Raw genomic sequence first — 12121 nt, 5'->3', positions numbered from 1 at the left:
TCAATATTTATTAAAATAATATATTTGAAGTTTATGGAAATTAGCAAAACTAAATTGAGCCAGTTTTATTGGCTGACTACTCATACATAGAATTTGACTCAAGTTCCAGTACTCTGTTTATAGAGGTGGCTCCTATCCAAAATTTTAACTGTACATTAAATATAATCTTAAGAAGCTTTAGTTCTGTAGGAGCAACCTCTAATGTCTCCTCACTTGGCAATTTAAGAAATAATAATTTAGGAGGGTAGGATCTGTGACCACCAGTAATGATTAAGACATCATGTGTAGTGTATTTTTACCTAGAGCCAATAGTACTGTAAGCATATACAGACACAGTAGCAGCTGCTTAGGATACCTGTAAGTGTAAGTGTACAGATACAAAGAAAATGTGTAATTTGCAATGTCTGCAGGCTACCACTGAAATAAATGCAATACTATGTAGCTCCCAAAATGTTCATATCTCTAAGGCTGTAATTAATACATTACTGATACATTTCATTTTCAACAGAAAGAAGCATATCACTATCACAAAGAAACACATCTATAAACCATTATAATTGAACATTGCACAACACAGTAACATAAAACATTTTGTTACATGTATAACCCCTTAGTTGCCTGTACCTGTCACTTTTCTTGTCCCATAGGTTCTATTATTCCCAATGAATGATGAAGTAAGTTGTTGTGTGTCTCAGGAAGATAGTGGTACTGTTATTTTGTGTATTTACTAGAAATGACTCCACTACTTTATATCCGACACAAACAAACCATTATCTGTGGAGCCAAATCCAATTCAGTGTTCTCATCTATATTCTTTGCCTCAGCTAAGAGCTACAGGCCGTTCTCATTCACTGTTTGTATGATACTGTATGAAAGGTTGTGCACACATTTTTGTACATAATCCTACAAATTTAAATATACATGCAGTAACAGAAGTGATCATTACACCTGTGCAACCCAGTCACATGGCAGTTCGTAAAATAACCCACAAAATGTAATCTTTTTGATTCATGTCCACAAATCCATGAATATAATATAGTACTTAGTAAAATATAACCGATATGTCATTTATATCCTTAACATTTCTGAACACAAAAACAAGAAAGTGTCCATGCTAACTCAACAAAATGATTGGTGAATGTTAGTTATAACCATTGGCTTGAAATATTTCACCTTTCTTGATGTGAGGAATAATGAAATGCTGGCTAGTGTACCAGGGGTGCAAAATATTGGAAAGTGTTTTGACTGGACATAGAGAATGAAGCTTGGCAGAGAAGGGGTTAATCCAGATGCAGCAGAGTACTATAATACTGTAAAGAAGGAAATCTTAGCTGTTTGGGTGATCAATGACTCATTCTGAAACACTTCAAACCAGCTCTCATATCCACAAAGCCCACCCTCAGACTAATCCATTCTGATTTTAAAGAGGGAGAATAAAGAGAAATGTTCAAATATATTTTCTAACTCTCCGATTCTGATACTGTAAACAATTTAGGCTAGAAATGTAAAATTAAGTTTGTAAAATTAAGTAGTTATTTTCAACTCAGAGGATTTATTTGTTGCTTTAGCTGGTTTCTGACATGATTTTTTTTTAAAAACAAACAAAAAACCCTTGTTTGCCTAGATGGCACTCCCCCAAACACAGTCTCATAGAAGACTTGACTTACTTGGTGCTTCCAGACTAGACACAGTCAGGTGACTTCATTTATTCGCTAATTTTCACCTCTTAAAACTGTCACAATGTTGCCTGGAAGACTTAATGATGAAAAGCCTGCAGACGAAGCAATTCAGAAGATCTGTGAAAGTGTAAGTAGAAATAAATTGAGTTTTTTTTTTTATATAAAAAATGACTACACTTTCACTTTGCTCCCTGAAATCTCTCCAATTTCTGCACACAGTTTATAAGGTCTGTGTGTTGTTCTGGTGTTGATGTTGCTTCATTATACATTAGATGAAGCCCCACGCTGAGAGTAGAGCAGGAAAGTCCTATAATGTCTTCAATGCCAAGTTGCAAGACGCAAGTATTGCAAGGGACGAACTACTTCATAAAGGTAATTAAGAGATCCATAAATTGTAATTACTCACTTTCTAGTACACTCAAATGAGATATAAAACTCTATCAATGTTATCAATGAATTACATAAAACAGCCTACCAGTATGTGAAAGGGATTGCTTGTACAGTCAAGAAACTGACCAATATTCATCAATGATACAGCAGTTTCTTTCAGCTCTACATCTAATGCTGTATTTTGCATTTGCATTTGGTCATTTGGCAGGATGATATGAACAAAATCAGATATTGCAATATTTTTTTACCCAATTTTTTTGCTTTTTCCTTGCAGGTGTATGTGGGAGGAGACGATCATGTTCATCTATGAAAAACTCCCATGTTACGGAGGAAGCCTGGAGTTGACTAATATGCAGCAATCCACCACGATCCTATTGAGTACTTCTGATTGGATCAAAAACCAAGCAATGCAACCCATCAGTGCCTACAGGCTACAGTCTCATTGTAAACAATTATTATCAAAATGCTCTGCTTCTTTTATCTCTTGCTATATGCAGTTTGCATAACTAACATGTAACAACAAACTGTAGATCATTATAAGAGGAGAATGTCAAGAGGGAACAGTTTTATACAAGATGAATTCATGATTGAATCAGATTTGCTGTGACTCTGTTGTGTGTTGGTTTTCTTTCTGTGGAGGTTTCTGATTTTTTGGTTGACCAAAGACATGCAAGACATTCTTGCACAAAAGCAATAAAGACAAACTCACTATCGTAAGATTATGTTTCAGCTAAATGTTGTTGACATTGGTCAAAGCTTTTGATTGATTTATGGATTCTGTTCCCTTTTGAAGCTGCTTCAGTCTGGCTTAAAAAACACATTCAGGTCATGACAGTCTTTAGTTTGTGTTTAGGGAAATTAAAGACTAAAGCACCTTAAACACTATCTCAAAATTCTTGAGGCTTGACACACTGACTTTCTCTTGCCTTTTCTATTGCTTTAATCAAAAGTGTCACTAGTTATGAAAAGAAACAAAGTACATTTATTCAAATAGTGTACTTAAGTACAGTTTTGAGGTGCTTGCACTTTACTAGAATATTTCAATATGATGCTACTTTGTACTTAAACTCCACTACATTCATTTGACAGCTTTAGTTACTTTTCAGAGAAAGATTAGGCACAATAGATAATATGTAAAGCTTTTTAAAATACAACACATTGTTATATGAATAAAGACGTATATAAAGTAGTTAAAACTAGCTCTACCTACAGCAGATACTACAGTAACATCTACACCCATCTCTGTGAGAAAAAAAAAATCAAAGACCATGATTCTCACATAAGCGCCAGTTTCTTCCAGATGAGCAAGGGCACGGTGCATCATGTAGAGGACAGCATCGTTCACTCCAATGTGTTGTTTGTATGCAAACTGCAGGGGGTCAAGTTTGGTCATGTCCTGACTGTGAGTTTAGTTGCGATCTGACCTGCCAAGTGGTGGTAAGGCAGTGGCTCTGTAAGCTTCTTTGACATTGGCATACAGCAGATCAAGGGTTTTATTTTCTCTGGTGGGACAATTAACAAACTGTGTAAATCCAGTCAGGTGGGAGGAGAGGGAAACATGATTGAAGTCTCCTGATATTATCAAAAATACCTCAGGATGTTTAGTCTGTATCTTAGCAACTAGGTCATGTAGAAATTCACATGGAACTTCAGCAGTTGCCTTGGGTGTGATGTACATGTACATGTTGGATGGGAAGTATTGTTATGATATGACTGAATTGGTACATATTATGGTCTTATACTAACTGCCAATAATTCAATATCTGGACAGCACATCTTCTCCTTGACAGTAACATGAGCAGGACTGCACCATCTCTGGTCGAGAGTGAAGCCAAGTAGATCCACATTGGAGTCTGTTTTGATTCAACCACGTTTCCGTAAAACACATGAGACTACACTCACGGTATACTTTCTGAGTCTTCACCAATATCTCCAGTTCATCACTCTTGTTGGGCAGAGAGCTTACATTTCCCATGATGACTGATGGCAGAAAGGGCTTATATCTTCATTTCCAAGCCTTCACTTTTGCACCAGCACAACAACCACGAAAACACCTCTTGAACTCAGTTGGAATAGGGTGGCATCCTCCACACTTGCTCCGTTTCAATGAAAAAACCTCTTCTCTTGAATAAACTCTTCTCTTCATCAGAAGTATCCACAGTTGTTGACAAAAATATGACAAAAAATATGATAAAAATAAATAAAAATTCAGTAAAATTACAGAGCTACCAGACTTTGCTGCAACAATACAGCACCACTTTTCACAGAGTGGAAATATGCTGTCTGCCTTAGATACCTGTCAGTTGAGGGTAGATGGTATGACTTGGCACTTTTTTCCACTCAAACACGGGGTCAGTCACTAAAAAATAAATATCAAATCAAAGGAACACACTGGACCACTATGTCAGGATTCAAATGGAGTTCTTAATTTGACCTACTTTGTGGCTCATTTGGAATAGTTTTGGGTGCGGTGACCCTCATACATGCTTTATAGAGCTTCACCAATTATGCAACGCAGCGATTTAATGGGGCAGTCGCATCATTGGCATCACGGTTAGTGAACACACACTACCCAAGTCAACTGAACCACGCCTGGGCCCACCTCTTCAACTGGTGCAGAGTGAACTAGTCAAATGAGCCGGACATTAGGGATCAAATGTGCTCGGGCACGGTACGTATCAGCTAGTGTGAGAACGCCCCAAAATTCCACCATTTTGTTCTTCCACACACAATATGCATGCTAAGCAAACATTCATTTGTTGTTGACTCACACTGAATCCCACCCACTGCTCTGGTGGTGAACCATGAATCTCATGAATGATGAGTGTGTAAAGGAGTGCTGTAATATATCAATCACATCAGTATAATGTCAAATTTATGGGAAAGTTACAGCTATTCCACATTATATACCCCAGAAAGTGTGCTTTAACAGACTGATATGTAGGTGCCACACCTCACTCTGTTTTACCAGCATGTGTACACAGATAAAGTCCTAAGCAGAGGAGAAGACTCAGAAGACACCCAGTTCGTTGGAATCAGAAGTCCACAGTTCACATGGAAGTCAACTTGCTGACCTCATGCAAACATAAAGGACATAAATGCAAAAAGGGGAACAAAATTACACAACAGAAAAAAAACATAAAGCTGCACACACCAAACAATACATTGACACCAACGTTTGAGTGCTTATCAGCTGTACAGCTTTGGGAAAGAAGCTCCTGTTACTGTCCTGCATCCTGTATCTTCTGCTGGAGGGGTGATGATGAAAAGCTGTTGAACTGGGTGGAGGGGGTCACCTGTATGGCACAAAAATAATGCCATAAAATACAGGTCAGAGTATTATTTGTGCAGGCTTTGAAGAGAAAAGGAAGAACGGTCCCTAATTCCAGGGAACTGGGAGTGCACGCAACCATACAAAATATACAGGGAGGGAGAGCTAATATTGCAGAAATGACTTTATGTCAGAACATTTTTTCGTCTTTCCTTGCTCCTTGTTGTTGTCTCTGTTTTGTAACTGCCTCCCTATCTCTCACCCAGTTTCTGTTGCCGGTGGTAAAATGGTAATGACGGTAAAGACAATGCTGCTGTGCAAAGACGGATTGCAGGTTGTTGAGTTTGAGGAGTGTATTCTGCTCACATTGTGGTGTCTTAGAAGCCCTCTTTCTTACATCATGCTATTTTTACAATGTGTCCTCACAACAAATATTTAATAGAAAAGACTTAAACTCTAAATTTGGTCTCAATTATATCTTGAGCTGGAACTATGCTGCTATAGAAAGGCTGATCTATACGCCACAATATGTTATAAGTTAAGTTTGAACTATAAACATCTTTTAAAGCATCTGTTCACCAATTTACAATCTCACTTGTAATCTCACTTTCTCCTTGTCTTGGTTTTTATGTGACCATGCTTTTAGAAATGCATCACAGGGGATTTCTAAATAAAACTGAATGAATAATAAATGAAATAATAAGTCAAATTTTGTGTGTGGTGCACAGAGCATTAAAGAAATCTGAGCTAAAACCACTTCAGTGGGTATCGTCTAAGTGCAAATTTCTCCCTTTAGATTTCCTAGGACGGTGTTTCTTTGCTGTAGCGTTGTGATAGTAACATAAAAAGCAATGTACACAATGTACATTTACAAAAAAAAACAAAACTGCATCATGTGGACAGAAGGAATAATTCAAATGATTGATAACTTTTACATAGACTTGAACAAATGTGAAAACCTGCGCAAATAAAACCAGCATGGAAGTGAATGTGAAAAAAAAAAAAAATTCTGGAAATTGGGTGCAATGATCCTTTAAACTCACCATAACATTACATAAAAGCAAAATTATTTGCCTTAATTGTTACCTGAAGCTGATATGTTGTGATAAGTAATGAATGATAATAACATTCTAATCACCTTTATCAGTCTAGAGTTGGAGATGGCCAACAGGGTTGTGACCTCACAAATGAAACCTAATAATTATAACATTAATCACTTAATAACCAGCGATTACTGTTCAATAGTTCATTCATATTCAGTGTTTTCAGTGTCTCTGGATCACAGAGTGTGCAGTGTTGCCATGGTTCTTTTTGAATCTAGATACTTGATATTATGGCAAACAGAAAAACTGATTCTTTAGCTGAGGACTATGGACTCATTGTAACCTCTCGACATGAGCTGATTTCATTCTGATCAGTCCATAAGTCACCTAAATCTTTCATGATACTTCTAGAAATGCTGCAGAGTGACCTACATTTGTGCCGTTGACTCTCCCTTGGCAGCAGTGGGTCTCTCTCTCTCTCTCTCTCTCTCTCTCTTTCTCTCAGCTCATTGATATGCCTGATCATCAGAGGCATCACTGAACTGGCTGATTGTCATTTTCAGCTGCAGTGCCACCGATGCATTTCATTTCCTCTCTAGGCTCTGTTGGTATGATTAAGCACTTGCTGCAGAGACACTTGACAAGGAGGAGTTGGATTAATAGCACCCTGCTTGTTGTTTCTCCCTCCGAAGGGGGTATATTTTGCAATATTTACAATATTTATCAAGTCACCAGGCTGGGCTGTTTTGTAGTGCTGCTTGAGCAGAAGCTGTTCTCTGAGTGATCCTTACTGGCAGCTTCTGCTGTTCCTATAGCTTGCCAAGGGGGTGCAGCATTAAGTCGATGTGGAAGTCAGGATGTCAGGTGTTTCTTTGTCATTTTGTAGTCTGAGGGCTAACTCTAAATCTGGCTGGATTCTGTTTCACTCTGCACATAAAATAATTTGTCTTTGCTTAAATGTTTAGATCATCTTTGAATATTTGAATATGAAAATCAAAGGTGACCTTTCTCTTTTGAAGCAGAATGCTGACCTTTTCTGGTATTTCCAGAGTTATTATGCGTTCTGTGTCATAGGGCCGTCTGAGACACGAGCCACATTCAACACATGCTGGCACCAATTTTTTTTTTTTTTTTTGGTAAACTCTTCATAGATGTTTTGTCTCTGTGTTAAATTGAATTAGCCTCAGCTGCACATGCCAGCCTGAACAGAGCAGACGTGGGCAGTACGGGGGTTTAATTAGGACAAAAATGTGCACTGACTGTGTCTCTGTGTGGCAGAGTCCACGGGAAAAGGACGTGAAATTCCACGCTGAAAACCAAAGAGCAGGTCTGTGTGGGCATTTCATTGCAATTAATACAGTACCATTCACAATGTAATGTGGGTGTTTGTCGGCAGATCCTGTGTGTTATACTGTACTGCGCACTCACTGTTCATTCCAGTGTGTATAGATAATTGGCAGCAATAATTACGTTCATTTCTGTCACATGGTGGAGATAATTTACTTTTCAGTTACTGTGGTGATGACAAAGAACTTCAACTTTGATAATGTGAAAAGCAGCAATGAAACGCTGAGGCGTGTGGATTCAGAAATGCCAACCTGTTACATACTCTCAGATTCATCAATACACACAGTAGTGCAGTATTTATTCTTGCTGTTTGCACAGAGAAACTATTTCATCTGAATGGCTTCCTGTGTGCAGGTGTCTTTTTTTATATCCTTCATCTTGTGGAGACAAAAGACAAGTCTGCATAATATAAAACATTCAATTAGGGTGAAGACTTGGCTTAAGGTTAAGGTTTAGAGTTAGGTTAGTGTTAAAGAAGTAGTGGTTAAGGTCCTCAGGAAATGAATGTAAAGTAATGATAGATCAGGTTCAGCAACAGGAGCAGAGAATAAATCACAGACTGAAGAAAAGTAAACAAATTAAAACATCTTCTGGCATAATAGGAGTCCAGGTAGACTGTACTTTGCAGGTGTATTTTGTTAAACTACAGAGGAACATCAAGCCTGTAATGAAAAAAGCAGTGGATGCTGCTATGGATTCCTTTAAGGCATTTTTATGTCGTGTTATTAATTATTAAACAGGAAACATTGAAATGCTCTATTTAATGTAGGGAGAGAGAAGATGGTAACATTCAAAAGTGGTCTTAAGTCCAGGATGTTGCAGTTTTATGACTACAAAATACATGTTTCTTAGACTGCAACTTATGTCTTTGTGCAGAATTAAATAGACAAAAGGATCTTTGCTCTAGAGAATACACTGGTTAACTTTTTATACCTTGCAAGATTGAACAGAGAATACATTTTTTAAACCTTGAATCCCTGGAAGGATCGAACTCTTTTTCTTTTCATTGCAAAAAGACCTTGTTATCATGTGTTTTGTAATTTTGCAGTTTTATTGAAAAACACATCATGGCTCACCATGAACCTCCATTTATCTGACTAGGGTATACAGAATAATGGACCGAAAGCTACACACACATTGCACAAACAAAAACGTCTGCATTAATAATGAGAATTTAAAAAAAATCTGATCTCACAAAAGTTCTGCACAGCACTACTTTAAAGCTGCTTTAACCTTTGTCACCTCATTAGTTCACCAGCACTGAATCCCATCTTAAGACCAGGTTGAAAACGTGGAGAATTTTTCTACTGAACGACTACTGAACCTTTAACAGGGTTCTTTCTCCCTGTAGTCATCCAGACTACATGAGTGGAAAATGTCTCACGATTATAGTCAACAAATAAAAAAATAATTTCAGTGTGTGAAATTTTTGTTCTTGTTTTGTTTCTTTAGTGTGTGTCATCTCTTTATACATTCAGGGGAGAGGAGAAATAACAAGGCAATAACCTGCAATTTCTCTCACTAAGAATGCTTGGATGGTTGTTTTTGAACAACACAGCACAATGGTAGGTGTCAGCGTTGTCAAATAAGATCACATTAATAGAATCTGCACAATAATTGGTTATGATGTGTCACTATTGAGTGCTTAATTAAAACACCATTGTCATTGACAGAGAGTACGGTAGAATGAGTCCATGGTGTTATATGAAGAAGAAAATTCACACTCGACCTTCCAACTCCAACTTTATTTTGGACCCAGAAGAGGGACTCTGACATGCAGCTTGTGACAGTTCAAAGTCAGTTTATTTTAAAAGTTGTGGAGATGGAGGTGTGGAGAAATGAGCTGGAATAATGGTGGAGGGGCAGGCAGAGGAAGATGAGCTGTTGGCTGAGAGGCAGGCTCACAGGATGCTGGGACGAGGCGAGCAGACCACAAAAAGAAAATTATCCTTGGCACAGATAAACACAGAGATAAACAGGAATTAGATACACATGAGAGATATATATTCACTTGAGAATCTTAAACTCAGCCAAAACATTAGTATTATGTTGGTGAACTAGAGTGTAGAACTGGGCTTTATACTGCAGGAGCTTGATGAGTGGATGGGTTGCAGGTGTGCTGATCGATGGCAGTAGGACGGAGACGTAGTGCCACACACAGACAGAGAGAACAAACAGGGGGCCAATAAGAATCACAAGGAAGAGATAAACAGGTGAAGCACAGCCGGACCATGACAAACCATTCATTAAATTTACAGGAGCTAATAATACACTGCTCAGATTCTTGTTTCTGCTTCCTTACATAACATTTTAATATCTTTTACAAATGTCACATATACACACATACACATAAAAAAGGTCTGCAGCTTCTGGAGGCTCTATGAGATGGATTCCTGGCATGGTTTAAGTTTTCTGAATCCCACAGAGAATGATGTAATGTTAGGAAATATTAAGTTGAACTGCAGCGATTGATTAGTCTATTGACAGAAAATGAAACTGCAACTATTTTGAGAACTGCTTTCATGCATTTTATTCATTTCAGTCAAGCACAACTGCCCAGAATCTTATGTTTCCAGCTTCTCAGACGTAACACATTGCTGTTTTCCTTAATCATATATGACAGTGAATTTAATATCTTAAAGTTATGCACTGTTAGTCAGACAAAACAAGCAAATTGAAGAGATATTGTGGATGCAATTTTTTTCTATTTCTTTAACATTTCATTGACTAAATGAATGATCACTCACTCAAAAAAAACAATGAGTCCTGATATGAGGCCATCATAAATAATCATTTTCATTCTATGATGAGTCCTGGTAAGACTTTGAGGAGCATGAAAATCACCCACTGTGGCTTTAACCTAATTTACCATATCCAGATGCGGAGGAACCATGTAAGATTCTGCCGTGATGCATGGTAAAAGGATGTAAAAATGGATGCCAAAATGCTTATGCTTGTTCTTAAAGTACAATGGATGCATGGGGATGTGAGTTTGAAGAGGAAGTGAGTGTCTAACCAATTTGAAAATAGGCTTATACAATTGACACAGGATATAATTTTATAGAAACAAGAAAACATGAGTGAGGCATTCATACTAGCATTATAAATCTACCTACATTCACATAAAATACTGTAGAAAATATAAATCCATGATCAGTATTGTGGTTCATAAGGACAAAATGCCAACCCTTAATATTAAAACATAACATAGCCTCACTGTCAGCCCATGTTAGAGGTTAAAAGCAGTTTAGTGAAAATGAAAGAGCCTGCACTCAAGACTCACTGACACACTAGAAAATGTGTGTGTATCGGATGTATCTTTGTGTCACAGCAGGAAGCTCTCACTGTTGTTTCAAGAATGAAGCTGCCTGTCCATTCAGCCTGAAGAGATGATGCAGAAGAAAGTACTGAAGAGAAAGTTGTTCTTAAGACCTATTTAACACCTCTGTGTGTGCTGTCTGAGCACACGCAGAGGTGCATGTGTGAGGTGGAATCAGATAAAGTTACAAGCTAGTAGGTGGGCTCATAATGAATGAAACTTTAATTGTGATTCACAGATCTGTACAGCTTAAGTGTAATAAACCCAGTAAGCAATTTCTGAAAATGTACACCTGCAGAAGATGTCAATAAATCCTGTATAATTCATTTTAAGTATAAAACGGTCTCATCCATCATGAGTGACATTTTCAGCTCATATTTCCAACTATCTCGTCCTGACTCCAAATCACCTGTGAGTATTTCTCTTCACTTCACGTCTTGTTTGTTTTAATGGAACCATGCAGAGCTGTGAGGAGTTTAGAAATTACGTGTTTGCTTCAGACTGAAATATCTCAACAATTACTGTGTTGAATTGCCATGAAAGTTTCTATAACCACTGGATAAAACCTGCTGACTTTGGTGGTCTGTATAGAAAATTAGAACAAAAATGGTGAGCACAAAACATAATAACTTTTTGCACATAATGTCATAAGTTTTTTTGTGCAACCAACTACCCCAATTCTGTTATGTATATCCCAAATATACAACCAGTGTCAGTCAGCTATAACTTAGATAATTGCGATAATAATGTCTACCCCACCAACCCTTCCTCATTGCTGTGCCACATAAGAAGTATTTTTTATACATCTTCTTGAACTGATTTATATTTGTATTTTGCTTGAGTTTTATATCCAAACTATTTCACAAATTTAGCTCAGCAGCAGAAATACACATACTCTTCAGAGTGATACAAACACAGTGCTTTTTTTTTTTAATTAAACTTTCCTCTTAAATTATAACACATAGCGTGTTCACCATCTTACCCCACACCTGCGAACAGTAATTCAGATACTGTTACTGTTACAAGTGAACAATACAGAGTGTATAATGTTTTATGATTCAAAATGTGCCTT

At 37.4% G+C, this 12121-nt stretch overlaps 1 pseudogene; it reads left to right on the top strand.

The window, feature by feature from the left end:
• Window positions 1–1740: 1740 nt before the first annotated feature.
• LOC128380688 (cystatin-B-like) lies at window positions 1741–2457 on the top strand (annotated as a pseudogene).
• Window positions 2458–12121: the final 9664 nt, after the last annotated feature.

This window comes from Scomber japonicus, chromosome 19 (assembly GCF_027409825.1).
Source record: "Scomber japonicus isolate fScoJap1 chromosome 19, fScoJap1.pri, whole genome shotgun sequence".
NCBI lineage: Eukaryota > Metazoa > Chordata > Actinopteri > Scombriformes > Scombridae > Scomber > Scomber japonicus.
Note: the sequence above shows the minus strand (reverse complement) of the source record. Positions and strands in the feature narration are given on the sequence as shown.